Below are 14,809 nucleotides of genomic sequence, written 5' to 3'. Positions count from 1 at the left end.
TCAGCGTTTAACCCCTTCCTACTTCTCACAGGTAACCATTATCTTTACACCTCAAGCTAGAATTGAAATGGGTGTGATCTTGAACTTTATATAAAATGGAATCATAACATGATAAATCTTTTGTCTGGCTTCTTTCATTTGATGTTATTTTTGAAGAGATTCATTGATACTGCTCTGTGAAACTGTACTGTGTTTTCATGGCTGTACAGTATTCAGTTGCATGTATATACTACAGTTTATTCATACTACTATTAATGGATATTGAGGGCATTTCTAGTTTCTTGCTACTTTCAACAGTGAAACCATCAGCATTCTCATAGCTTATCTTACACACATGCAGGAGTTCATCTATGATATATGCCTGTGACTAAAGTCGCTGAGTCATAAGGAATACATTTCTTTGAGCTTACCATATTATGCCAAACAATTTTCAAAGAGGTTCTACTTGTTTCCATTCCCACAACGGTGAATGAGAGTTGTGATTATGTTGTATCATCATTGACTCTTAGTATTGCGTCTTTTTAAAAAGTATTTATTTATTTGATTGCACCATGTCTCAGGTGTCGTACTTAAAATCTTTGATCTTTGTTGTGGCATGTGGGATCTATTTCCCTGAGCCCCGGGATCAACCCCAGGCCCTCTGCATTGACAGCACAGAGTGTTAGCCACTGGACCACCACCATGGAAGTCCCAGTATTGAGTTTTTTTTAATTTTGGTATTTCAGTGAGTGTTAATGGTATCTCCTTGCATGTATATGTTTCAACTTATGAGTTATAACTATGAACAGTAAACCGTACCTAGCTAAAAAATAGTTCATTGCATTTTGATCAATGCATATATCCAAGTAACCATCACCAAAATCAAGATATAAAACATTTCCAACACATGGAAAGTTTTCTTGTGCCTGTTACAGTGCTTCCACTCCCAACTGTAGCCAACTACTGATCTACTTTCAGATCTTATAGATTTAGTGTGCTTTGTGTTTTTTTAGAATTTCATATAAATGGAATAATACATTATTCTTTTCCATCTGGCTTCTTTGGTATAGCATAATGATTTTGAGACTCATCCGTGTTGTTTATACATCAGTAATTAATTCCTTTTCCCTGCTTAGCATGGTTCCACTGTATGAATATAATACTATTTGTTTATCTATTCACCATTTGACAGATACATCAGTTGTCCCAGTATTTGGTTATTTTGAATAATGCTGTTATGACTTTTATGGACAATTCTTTGTGTGGCTATATGTCTTCATGTTTCTACCTTGAAGTGAAATATCTGGGTCATAGGGTGGCTTTGTGCTTAACCTTATGAGAAACTGCCGAATGATTTTTCTAAGTGGATTTATCAGTTTAAGTTTATATCCCACCATCAGTGTATAAGCATTCCACTTGCTTCACATCCTTGTCCATACTTGTTGCTGTCCTTTCCTTTTATTTGAGTCATTCTAGTGATTGTGTAGAGGTTGTGTATTTGTTTTCCTAACGACTAATGACTTTGGCCACCTCATGCGAAGAGTTGACTCATTGGAAAAGACCCTGATGCTGGGAGGGATTGGAGGCAGGAAGAGAAGGGGGTGACAGAGGATGAGATGGCTGGATGGCATCACCGACTCGATGGACATGAGTTTGGGTAAACTCTGGGAGTTGGTGATGGACAGGGAGGCCTGGCGTGCTGCGATTCACAGGGTCGCAAAGAGTCAAACACAACTGAGTGACTGAACTGAACTGAACTGAATTATATTGGGCATCTTTTCATGTGCTTACTTGCCAATCATATATCTTTGTAAAGACTCTTCACATTTGGGTTTCTTGACAGATTTTTTGTGCATCTAAAAAAGATGGATTCTTTTCATTGAATTGTAAGAGTTCTTAATATGTTTCATGTACAAATTTGTATTATAAATATGTTGCCAATATTTTCTCCCATATTGTGGCTTGCTCTTTAGTTTTCTTAATGGTATCTGTCAAAGAGGAGAAGTTTTTACTTTTGATTAAATCCAGTTCACCAGCTTTTCATTCTTCTGGTTCATGTTATTTGTGTCTTGGCTAACAAATCTTTTTATACTGTAAGGTTGCAAAGATTTTTCTCCTGTGTTTTATTCTAAAAGTTTGTTACATTTAGCTTTTATATTTAGATGTATGATCCATTCCAAATTAAATTTTATTGTATTGTGAGGTAAAGGTTGATGAGTTTTTTTCCCGCAGTACCAGCTCATGTTTCTTTTCTCATTGATTTTCTTCCTACCTTTGTCAAAAATAAACTGACAGTGTGCTTAAATGTGTATATAAATGTATTTGTTCCCTATTCTCTTCCATTGACATTGGCCCATTCTTATGTCAGTTTTACACCGTCTTGATTACTATGGCATTATCAGTTCAGTTCAGTTCAGTTGCTCAGTCGTGTCCGACTCTTTGTGACCCCATGAATCGCAGCACGCCAGGCCTCCCTGCCATCACCAACTCCTGGAGTTGACCCAAACTCATGTCCATCGAGTCAGTGATGCCATCCAGCCATCTCATCCTCTGTTGTCCCCTTCTCCTCCTGCCCCCAATCCCTCCCAGCATCAGGGTCTTTTCCAATGAGTCAACTCTTCGCACGAGGTGGCCAAAGTATTGGAGTTTCAGCTTTAGCATCAGTCCTTCCAAAGAAATCCCAGGGCTGATCTCCTTCAGAACGGACTGGTTGGATCTCCTTGCAGCCCAAGGGACTGTAAAGAGTCTTCTCCAACACCACAGTTCAAAATCATCAATTCTTCGGCGCTCAGCTTTCTTCACAGTCCAACTCTCACATCCATACATGACCACTGGAAAAACGATAGCCTTGACTAGATGGACCTTTGTTGGCAAAGTAATGTCTCTGCTTTTGAATATGCTATCTAGGTTGGTCATAACTTTCCTTCCAAGGAGTAAGCGTCTTTTAATTTCATGGCTGCAACACCATCTGTAGTGATTTTGGAGCCCAAAAAAATAAAGTCTGACACTGTTTCCACTGTTTCCCCATCTATTTCCCATGAAGTGATGGGACCGGATGCCATGATCTTCATTTTCTGAATGTTGAGTTTTAAGCCAACTTTTTCACTCTCCACTTTCACCTTCATCAAGAGGCTTTTTAGTTCCTCTTCCCTTTCTGCCATAAGGGTGGTATCATCTGCATATCTGAGGTTATTGATATTTCTCCCGGCAATCTTGATTCCAGCTTGTGTTTCTTCCAGTCCAGCGTTTCTCATGATGTACTCTGCATATAAGTTAAATAAGCAGGGTGACAATATACAGCCTTGACGTACTCCTTTTCCTATTTGGAACCAGTCTGTTGTTCCGTGTCCAGTTCTAACTGTTGCTTCTTGACCTGCATACAGATTTCTCAAGAGGCAGATCAGGTGGTCTGGTATTCCCATCTCTTTCAGAATTTTCCACAGTTTATTGTGATCCACACAGTCAAAGGCTTTGGCATAGTCAATAAAGCAGAAATTTATGTTTTTCTGGAACTCTCTTGCTTTTTCGATGATCCAGGGGATGTTGGCAATTTGATCTCTGGTTCCTCTGCCTTTTATAAATACAGCTTGAACATCTGGAAGTTCACAGTTCATGTATTGCTGAAGCCTGGCTTGGAGAATTTTGAGCATTACTTTAGTAGCATGTGAGATGAGTGCAATTGTGTGGTAGTTTGAGCATTCTTTGGCATTGCCTTTCTTTGGGATTGGAATGAAAACTGACCTTTTCCAGTCCTATGGCCACTGCTGAGTTTTGCAAATTTGCTGGCATATTGAGTGCAACCCTTTCACAGCATCATCCTTCAGGATTTGAAATAGCTCCACTGGAATTCCATCACCTCCACTAGCTTTGTTCGTAGTGATGCTTTCTAAGGCCCACTTGACTTCACATTCCAGGATGTCTGGCTCTAGGTGAGTGATCACACCATCATGATTATCTGGGTCTTGAAGATCTTTTTTGTACAGTTCTTCTGTGTATTCTTGCCACCTCTTCTTAATATCTTCTGCTTCTGTTAGGTCCATACCATTTCTGTCCTTTATTGAGTGCATCTTTGCCTGAAATGTACCCTTGGTATCTCTAATTTTCTTGAAGAAATCTCTAGTCTTTCCCATTCTGTTGTTTTCCTCTATTTCTTTGCATTGATCGCTGAGGAAGGCTTTCTTATCTCTCCTTGCTATTCTTTGGAACTCTGCATTCAGATGCTTAGATCTTTCCTTTTCTCCTTTGCTTTTTGTTTCTCTTCTTTTCACAGCTATTTGTAAGGCCTCCCCAGACAGCCATTTTCCTTTTTGCATTTCTTTTCCATGGGGATGGTCTTGATCCCTGTCTCCTGTACAATGTCACGAACCTCATTCCATAGTTCATCAGGCATTCTATCTATCAGATCTAGTCCCTTAAATCTATTTCTCACTTCCACTGTATAATCATAAGGGATATGATTTAGGTCATACCTGAATGATCTAGTGGTTTTCCCTACTTCCTTCAATTTAAGTCTGAATTTGGCAATAAGGAGTTCATGGTCTGAGCCACAGTCAGCTCCTGGTCTTGTTTTGGTTGACTGTATAGAGCTTCTCCATCTTTGGCTGCAAAGAATATAATCAATCTGATTTCAGTGTTGATCATTTGATGATGTCCATGTGTAGAGTCTTCTCTTGTGTTGTTGGAAGAGGTTGTTTGCTATGACCATTGCATTTTCTTGGCACAACTCCATTAGTCTTTGCCCTGCTTCATTCCGTATTCCAAGGCCAAATTTGCCTGTTACTCCAGGTGTTTCTTGACTTTCTACTTTTGCATTCCAGTCCCCTATAATGAGAAGGACATCTTTTTTGGATGTTAGTTCTAAAAGGTCTTGTAGCTCTTCATAGAACCGTTCAACTTCAGCTTCTTCAGCATTACTGGTTGGGGCATAGACTTGGATTACTGTGATATTGAATGGTTTGCCTTGGAAACGAACAGAGATCATTCTGTCATTTTTGAGATTGCATCCAAGTACTGCATTTCGGACTCTTTTGTTGACCATGATGGCTACTCCATTTCTTCTGAGGGATTCCTGCCTGCAGTAGTAGATATAACGGTCATCTGAGTTAAATTCACCCATTCCAGTCCATTTCAGTTTGCTGATTCCTAGATTGTCGACATTCAGCCTTGCCATCTCTTGTTTGACCATTTCCAATTTGCCTTGATTTATGGACCTGACATTCCAGGTTCCTATGCAATATTGCTCTTTACAGCATCGGACCGTGCTTCTATCACCAGTCACATCCACAACTGGGTATTCTTTTTGCTTTGGCTCCATCCCTTCATTCTTTCTGGAGTTATTTCTCCACTGATCTCCAGTAGCATATTGGGCACCTACTGACCTGGGGAGTTCCTCTTTCAGTATCCTATCATATTGCCTTTTCATAGTGTTCATGGGGTTCTCAAGGCAAGAATCCTGAAGTGGTTTGCCATTCCCTTCTCCAGTGGACCACATTCTGTCAGACCTCTCCCCCATGCCCGCCTGTCTTGGGTGGCCCCACGGGCATAGCTTAGTTTCATTGAGTTAGACAAGGCTGTGGTCCTAGTGTGATTAGATTGACTAGTTTTCTGTGAGTATGGTTTCAGTGTGTCTGCCCTGTGATGCCCTCTTGCAACACCTACCATCTTACTTGGTTTTCTCTTACCTTGGGCGTGGGGTATCTCTTCACGGCTGCTCCAGCAAAGTGCAGCCACTGCTCCTTACCTTGGACGAGGGGTATCTCCTCACCGCTGCCCTTCCTGACCTTAAACATGGGTTAGCTCCTCTAGGCCCTCTTGCACCCGCGCACATTATTTTTATTTATAACATTAAACAAATTACTAAGATCAGAGCATACTGTCCTGTTTGTTTCATCTGTGAGGTTAGAATTACTTTTTTTATACAATAACAACCCTAATGAAAATCTATCAATTAAATTTAGAGAAATACACAAAAAAAATTATTTGTGGTAGAGTTTATGTTCTTTTTTGAGAGTTAATAGTAGGACTCATACCCAATAGTGATCCTTACAATGTTTGCATATTTTAAGTTTATATAATGGAGGAGTGGTAGATGGAAGTAAAGGGTAGAAAAAAATTCATTACCAGTTAGACTCATGAGTATATTTAATAATCATTTTTGACAGCTCATGAACTTAGGCCTTTTTAATTTTTTAGTTATTGTAGCTTCTATTTTTATATCGCTGAAGAATTGATGCTTTTGAACTGTGGTTGGAGAAGACTCTTGAGAGTCCCTTGGACTGCAAGGAGATCCAGCCAGTCTATTCTAAAGGAGATCAGTCCTGCGTGTTCTTTGGAAGGACTGATGCTAAAGCTGAAACTCCAATACTTTGACCACCTGATGCGAAGAGTTTACTCATTGGAAAAGACCCTGATGCTGGGAGGGATTGGGGGCAGAAGGAGAAAGGGACAAAAGAAGATGAGGTGGCTGGATGGCATCACCAACTCTAGGCACATGAGTTTGGGTGAACTCCAGGAGTTGGTGATGGACAGGGAGGCCTGGCGTGCTGCGATTCATGGGGTCGCAAAGAGTCGGACACGAGTGAGCAACTGAACTGAACTGAACTGATGAATAGCTCATCACTCTGCCATATTCTAGAAATGCACTTGAAATTTCCCAGCCAAAATGCCAAAGCTTTAGCATTAGATCTTGCCATTAGATAGGCTTCCCCAAATTATTCTTAGGAATCTGTGGTTCCTTTTCCCTCTTTTTTCTCTCATCGTCTCCATCTTTCTCCCCCTTTCCGTCTCTCTTACCCTCCTCCCCTCCCTCACTGCCTCCCTCCCTCTCCTTCAAAATACTACACAAGGTCACCTAATAAAGATTTTGACAGGATTTAAACTGGACAGGATTTAAGGTCCCAGAGCCCCTGCCTTTCTCCTTTCCCTGGGGACTTACTGCGTTTTGTTGTTGGGTGTATGATTTGATCTGCCTTGGTCATTTGCTTTCATGGTTTGCATACCTGTTAACCAGCATTCAGAGCTAGAAACTGGCCCAGTGCAGATGCTGTTCTATACTCAAATTCACAACAAATGACCTTCCTTAAACTTTTAGACTAAAACTAGAACTGAAAGTTTGGAAGGGGCAAGGCTTGAGGAAATCCCCTTTTTTGTTTAATGTGCACTACTAAACTGAATTAGGAGACCTGCATTATAAAAACAACAATTAACATTTTGGTAGAATATCTCATTTAAATTTTCATTTATATGAGAAACAGCATTCTGACTGTTTTACAGATGAGGAAACAAGCAACTAAAGAGCATATAATTGCCCCAAATGACTTGCTGCTAAGTAAAAAAAGAGAACTTGAACCTAGTTCTATTTCAGAATCCCATGCTTTTTCTAGGATACTTAAAAAAATTTTTTATTGGAGTATAGTTGCTTTACAATGTTGTGTTAGTTTCTGCTGTACAGCATAGTGAATCAGTTATACGTATACATCTATCTGTTCTTTTAGATTTCCTTCCCATTTAGGTCACCACAGATCACTGAGTAGAGTTCTCTGTGCTGCACAGTAGGTTCTCATTAATTATGTTTTATGCACAGTAGTGTATGTATGTCAGTCCCATCTTGTAGGATACTTTTTGACCTCTTTCCTATCCTGCTTCTGATACTACTTAGGCAAGTCCCTGGGGAGAAAAAGTGGTAGGCACACTAAACCTTACCAGATCAGAGGAGTTTATCATGTATTTGAAAAGATTTTGTTTGAAGTTTTTGATACATTGCTTTAACACATTTAGAAAACCTTCAGTATTAATACCTTGACAGATAATCTATTTTCCAAATTATAATAAAATTCATTAACAAAAACAGGATCATGGTATATGGGGTGGGAGGGGGTGCATGTGTCATGTGTACAGTTTACAGTTTACAAAACATTCATCCTGTCATCACAGCACCTCTAAAATGAGCTATTATATTTATGGGAAATGAGGTTTACATTCAAAATGGGCAGCTCTTGTCGCTGAATTAATTGAAATTTTGGTAAGTATTTCTAAGTTGCCCTCCCACAAGATGTTACCAGTTTACAACAATGTCTTCCACCCTTGTACCCTCACCCAAACTGGGTATATCATATTCTTTCACATTCTAAACTATATGCAAAAATTATCTTGTTTTAATTTACGCTTATTTGATTTTTCAAGTGAGGTTTCACATTTCTTTTGCATGTATGTTAATCATTGGGGTTCCTTTTTAATCTGGTTATTTGGCTGTTTAAAACTGATTTGGGAGATCTCTTTGGACATATGGTTATTGATCCTTTATACAGTTTTTCTTCCAATCTGTCATTTATTATTTACCTTTGTGTATAGTCATTCAGAAAACTTAAGTTTCTAGTTTTTATGGAACTTTTCAACGAGAAGCAAATGTCTCTACAGTGTTTCAGTTCTTCATTTGGGCTTACAATTATTTTATCATTTTCATCTCACATTTCATAAAGTTATTCCTATGTGTTTTGTTTTTTTTAAACATGTTTTCATTTTTTATTTAAAGGCAATCTGAGTAGGGTTTCTTTTTTTCATAAGATTTTTCTCTTTGGTTACTAGGAAAGCAATATGTTTATGTTTGTATGTCTTGATATTTATCTTGTAATTGCCCAATTTTCTAGTCTCTATTAAAGTCCTCCTGAAAGTGAAAGAGGAGAGTGAAAAATTTGGCTTAAAACTCAACATTCAGAAAACTAAGATCATGGCATCTGGTCCCATCATTTCATGGGAAATAGATGGGGAAACAGTGTCAGACTTTATTTTTGGGGGCTCCAAAATCACTGCAGATGGTGACTGTAGCCATGAAATTAAAAGACGCTCACTCCTTGGAAGAAAAGTTATGACCAACCTAGATAGCTTACTGAAAAGCAGACATTACTTTGCCAACAAAGGTCCATCTAGTCAAGGCTATGGTTTTTCCTGTGGTCATGTATGGATGTGAGAGTTGGACTGTGAAGAAAGCTGAGCGCCAAAGAATTGATGCTTTTGAACTGTGGTGTTGGAGAAGACTCTTGAGAGTCCCTTGAACTGCAAGGAGATCCAACCAGTCCATCCTAAAGGAGATCAGTCCTGGGTGTTCATTGGAAGGACTGATGCTAAAAGCTGAAACTCCAGTACTTGGCCACCTCATGCAAAGAGTTGACTTATTGGAAAAGACCCTGATGCTGGGAGAGATTGGGGGCAGGAGGAGAAGGGGACAACAGAGGATGAGATGGCTGGATGGCATCACTGACTTGATGGATGTGAGTCTGAGTGAACTCTGGGAGTTGGTGATGGACAGGGAGGCCTGGCGTGCTGCGATTCATGGGGTCACAAAGAGTCGGACACGACTGAGCAACTGAACTGAACTGACTGATTAAAAATTCTGGTGGTTTTTTTTTTTTTTTTTTTGGTTGATTATCTAAATATACCGTTACTTTATTCGCAAATAATGATCACTTTTCTACTCTTTTTCACTATATACATATATATATGAGATATATATGTTTGTGTGTGTACATATCTCATAGACTTGATTAGGACCTCCAAAACATGTTACGTAATGGTAATATAGTAGTGACTCTTGTCTTGCTCTTCAGTAATAGGAATGTTTCTGAAGTTTTAGTAGTAATTGCATTGTTAACTCTTTTCTTATACATATTCTTTCTCTATTTAAGGCAATTTGCTTCTATTTCAAGTTTAGTAAGTGTTTTAATGAAAAATGAGTATTTACAGTCATTATATTTTTCTTTTTAACTATTATTGTAGTCAAGTAAATGAATTGGTTTTCTTATGTTGAACTTTTGTTGTTTTCCTAAATAACATTTTTTAGCCTGATTTTATTTAAGTAAAAATTTGACTTATTAATATTTTATTTAGGATTTTTATAATATGCACAATTGCATGCTCAGTCACGTCAGTCGTGTCTGACTCTTTGTGATGCTATGGACTATAGCCCAACAGACTCCTCAGTCCATGGGATTCTCCAGGCAAGAATATTAGAGTAGGATCCTTCCTCCAGGGAATCTTCCCAACCTAGGGATCAAACCCAAGTCTCCTGCATTGGCAGGTGGGTTCTTTACCCCTAGCGCCACCTGGGAAGTCTGTATGTATATGTATATAAATAAAATAGCCTCTTATCTACTATTTTAATGCTATCTTTGGTTTGGGTATTAAATTATGCAAATATATTACATATTAGATTATGGTTTGGATATTAGATTGTGTAATCCTTGTGGGTTTAATTATTAGGCTTTCTTTTGTGTTTGGAAAATTTAAGCAAAAAAGAAGTAATTTGTTTCTGTTTCTTGAAGTTCTGATAGACTATACTTAGCAAACTATTTTAGGGAGTACTAAGGGGATAGCTTTATTACTTTTTCAATTTATTCTGTTAAAGGTTATTGGTCTATATGATTTTGTTCATTCATCTTGAGTCAGATTTTAATTATTTGTATGTTCCTTCAAAATTTTCCGTTTCAGTCACATCAGTAGTTCTCAGAGTGTGGTGTAGGGACTACTCAGGGTCCTTGTAAGAGGTTCATGAAGTCAAAAGTATTTTCATAGTAATATATTATTATTTGCCATTTTCATTCTCATCCTCTCAAAAGTATACAGTGGAGTTTTCCAGAGGCTACATGATACGTACTATTGTAGCATATTGAACATAAAAGCAGATATGAAAATCCAGATGTCTTTTTAAGATGTATACTAAAGAAATTGCAAACATGTACTGCATTGCCACTATTCTCACTGAATTATTTTGTTTGAACAATGTAGTATTTTTAAAGTGTTATTTATGTTAGCACGTAGTAGATTTATCACTTTCTTATCAATTTTAGATGAATTCAGTCAGTTCAGTTCAGTCACTCAGTCGTGTCTGACTCTTTGTGGGATTAATATTTTAAAAATGTGTAGTTTTAATTGCTAATATGATAAATATTCGTAGATATAACCAGCATAAACAAAAGCTATATTGGGTTCTCAAAGAATTTTTAAACTGTAAAAAGCTCTGAAACCAAACTATTTGAGAGTCACTGATCTAGATTTAACAATTTTTTTTTGAAAATACACATACTCATCAACTCTTTCTTGACATCTTCTTTGAATAGAATATTCTGCTGTATAGATGTGTGTGTGTGAGTTTGTATATATGTTTGCATCTGTATGTACACATATGTATGTGCATGCATCTTTGTTTTTTATGTATTCATTGTGTATTTCTTTATGTGTGCTTGTGAGCAGAACCCCAATGTAGATGGAAGAACTGGCCCCCTTGATATTTTGGGTCTTCTTTGTGGCTGATTCGGTCCACAGGCCAAGTTTACAGAATTGATTTAGGTACATGAAGTGGCCAACTTATGATTAGGCCTGGATGAAAGGCATAGAGTTCCGGGCCATAGCAGGGAGAATGGGAGGCTCCCCCAGGGAAGTTGCTATCATAGGTCAGCCCCATCCTCTGACGGTTGCATTGGACTTCTTGAAACCCATCTTGTGTCCAAGGTAGGGATTCAGAAAAGCCCCTAGATTGAGGCTGCTATGTACAGTGTCTTGGCCACTATGAATCCCATGGTCAGTAGTTTTCTGGGGTCTGCAGTCTATGCATGTCAACTGTCTTGAGTGTACCCTCTCCCCCACTTCCACCAAGCTGGACTATTTCATCTTCTTATCCATGATGACCAGAAGTCTCTGGCTCTGAAGGCTAGTGCCTGTGGAGACGTACTGCAGGGCACAGGTGAGATGCCTGGGTCTGGTACCTCCTGCCTGCCCACTATGCACGGGGAGCTCCTTCTTGGAAGAGAATAATCCAGCACAGTGTGAAGCAGAGGATTACAGGCCAAGACCTAGGACAGAGTTTTAACTGGTAAAGCCCCAACTTACACTTCCAGCAAATGGGCCACGGACTGTTGACCCATTAACAAACTGGTTAATTTGAAGGCATTGAGATCCTAGAAACAACCCTAGTCTTTCTCCTTGCTGTACCTGTCAAGATAATTTCCCTTATCCAGAGGCAGGTTAAGCAGTTGCTTGGATTTTTATAGTGGCCTCCTAAAAACTGTCCCTGCTTCCATGCTTGTCCCTTACCACTTTAAAAAGTAAATCAGTTCATGTCCTTCCTTAGTTTACCCTCCATTGCTCCCCATCTGGCTCAGAGCGAAACAAGAGTCCTCTAATTGCCTGCAAGGGCCTACACTGGCCCTGCCCTACCACTGCACCTTAGTTCTTTGACTTCATCACTAGATACTTGCTCTCTTCCCGGACTGGTCTAGCCACATTGAACACAACAGGTGCACTTCTGCCTCCAGGTCTTTGCATTGCTGTTCTCTCTGCCTGAAATACTTCTCCCTCAGATATATGTATGGCTTATTCCCTCACCTTCTTCAATTTTTTTTTTTGTTTTTGCTTCTCAGTGAGGCCTTCCCTACTACCCTTTATAAACTTGCAAATTGCTCTTCTTCCATTCATCTTTCCTGTTTTAGTTTTCTTCACAGTAACTGATAAATTTCAACCTCAGATATGCAGATGATACCACCCTTAAGGCAGAAAGTGAAGAGGAATTATAGAGCCTCTTGATGAAAGTAAAAGAGTAGAAAAGCTGGCTTAGAACTCAACATTCAAAAAACTAAGATCATGGAATCCAGTCCCATCACTTCATGGCAAATAGATGGGGAAACAATGGAAACTGACAGGCTTTATTTTCTTCGGCTCCAAAATCACTGCAGATGGTGACTGGACCCATGAAATGAAAAGATACTTGCTCCTTGGAAGAAAAGCTATGACCAACCTAGACGGCATATTAAAAAGCAGAGACATTATTTTGCTGACAAAAGTCCATCTAGTCAAAGCTATGGTTTCTCCAGTAGTCATGTGTGGATGTGAGAGTTGGACCATAAAGAAAGCTGAGCACCAAAGAATTGATGCTTTTGAACTGTGGTGTTGGAGAAGACTCTTGAGAGTCCCTTGGACTACAAGGAGATCAAACCAGTCAATCCTAAAGGAAACCAGTCAATCCTAAAGGAAATCAGTCCTGAATATTCATTAGAAGGACTGATGCTGAAGCTCCAATACTTTGGCCAGCTGATGCAAAGAACTGACTAATTGGAAAAGACCCAGATGCTGGGAAAGATTGAAGGCAGGAGGAAAAGGGGATGACAGAGGATGAGAGGATTGGATGGCATCACCAACTCGATAGACATAAGTTTGAGCAAGCTCTGAGAGTTGGTGATGGACAAGGAGACCTGGCGTGACACAGTCCATGGGTTGCAAAAAATCGGACCTGACTGAGTGGCTGAACTGAACTGAACCAATAAATGGATCGTTTCTCATTGCATTTATCACATGAAATAGCATGTGATTCATTTATTTATTTTGCTTGTTATCTGTTTCTTGACTATAAATTTTACAAGGTCAGGAATTTGCATCTATTTTGTCTACTAATATATGCCTACCACACTTGGACACAAGACATTTGTCATTGACTATGGCCACTCTGGACTGTATCCAGCATGTCTTACCCAGGTTCCCAGCAGAAGCCACGGGAATTCATGTCTATTCAGTGATCAGAGTAAGAGGAAGAAATGGGGAAAGGGAGGAAGGAGGTCTTTCTTTCTCCTCCACTCCCCAGGGGTCCTCATACTTCTTTTCTTTGCTGAAAAAGCAAAAAACCTTTGAGGTTGAGATAATATACACAGAGAAAGTGAGAGAGAAAATTATGTTCCACAATAAATAACAGTGTATTCCAGGGACTTCCCTGGTGGTCCAGTGGTTAAGAATCTACCTTCCAATTCAGGGGACACAAGTTTGATCCCTGGTTCTGGAACTAAGCTCCGACATGCCACAGGGCAACTAAGACCCAAAGCAGCCAAATAAATAAATATTTTTTAAAACCAGTATATTGCTCTTCCCTTCTGTGGCCATCGCTGAAGCGCTAGCAGCCAAAATGAAGTTCAATCCCTTTGTGACTTCTGAGCAAAGCAAGAATCGAAAAAGGCATTTCAATGTGCCTTCCCACATTCGCAGGAAAATTATGTCTTCTCCTCTTTCTAAAGAGCTAAGACAGAAGTACAACGTTCGATCCATGCCCATCTGAAAGGATGATGAAATTCAGGTTGTACGAGGGCACTACAAAAGGCAGCAAATTGGCAAAGTAGTCCAGGTTTACAGGAAGAAATATGTCATCTACATTGAATGAGTGCAGCAGGAGAAGGCTAATGGCACAACTGTCCATGTGGGCATTCACCCCAGCAAGGTGGTTATCACCAGACTAAAACTGGACAAAGACCGCAAAAAGATCCTCGAACGTAAAGCCAAATCTCGCCAAGTAGGAAAGGAAAAGGGCAAATATAAGGAAGAAACAATTGAGAAGATGCAAGAATAAAGTCATCTTGTCTACAGCTTTCATTAAAAACTGTTAAAATGAAAAAAATAAAATAAAGCCAGTATATTCTGTACGTTTACATGTTATCTAAGAGGAAAAACAGAAGATGAAAAAAAAAAATAAAACCTTTCTCCGTGTATGTGATTCTATGTGTCCCTTTTTCATTTCTAATGATTTTTGTCTATGCTAAGGTTCAGTAAATGCTTTTCAAACTTTTTTACTTATGTACCCTTCTCCAGCCCCAAAAGAAGTTTGAGAAACCATGTGCTCCCTTCAGTTCAGTTCAGTTCATTCACTCAGTCATGTCCAACTCTTTGTGACCCCATGAATCGCAGCACGCCAGGCCTCCCTGTCCATCACCAACTCCCGGAGTTCACTCAAACTTATGTCCATCGAGTCGGTGATGCCATCCAGCCATCTCATCCTCTGTCGTCTCCTTCTCCTCCTGCCCCG

The 14,809-nt window shown here is 39.3% G+C and overlaps 1 pseudogene; it reads left to right on the top strand.

Annotated features, from left to right (window-relative positions):
• Positions 1-13,903: 13,903 nt before the first annotated feature.
• On the top strand, positions 13,904-14,404 carry LOC113888683 (annotated as a pseudogene).
• The last annotated feature ends 405 nt before the right edge of the window (positions 14,405-14,809 follow it).

The sequence above is a fragment of the Bos indicus x Bos taurus genome, unplaced genomic scaffold (genome assembly GCF_003369695.1).
Source record: "Bos indicus x Bos taurus breed Angus x Brahman F1 hybrid unplaced genomic scaffold, Bos_hybrid_MaternalHap_v2.0 tig00000975_arrow_arrow_obj, whole genome shotgun sequence".
NCBI classification, from domain to species: domain Eukaryota; kingdom Metazoa; phylum Chordata; class Mammalia; order Artiodactyla; family Bovidae; genus Bos; species Bos indicus x Bos taurus.
This window is presented reverse-complemented; position numbering and strand designations above follow the sequence as displayed.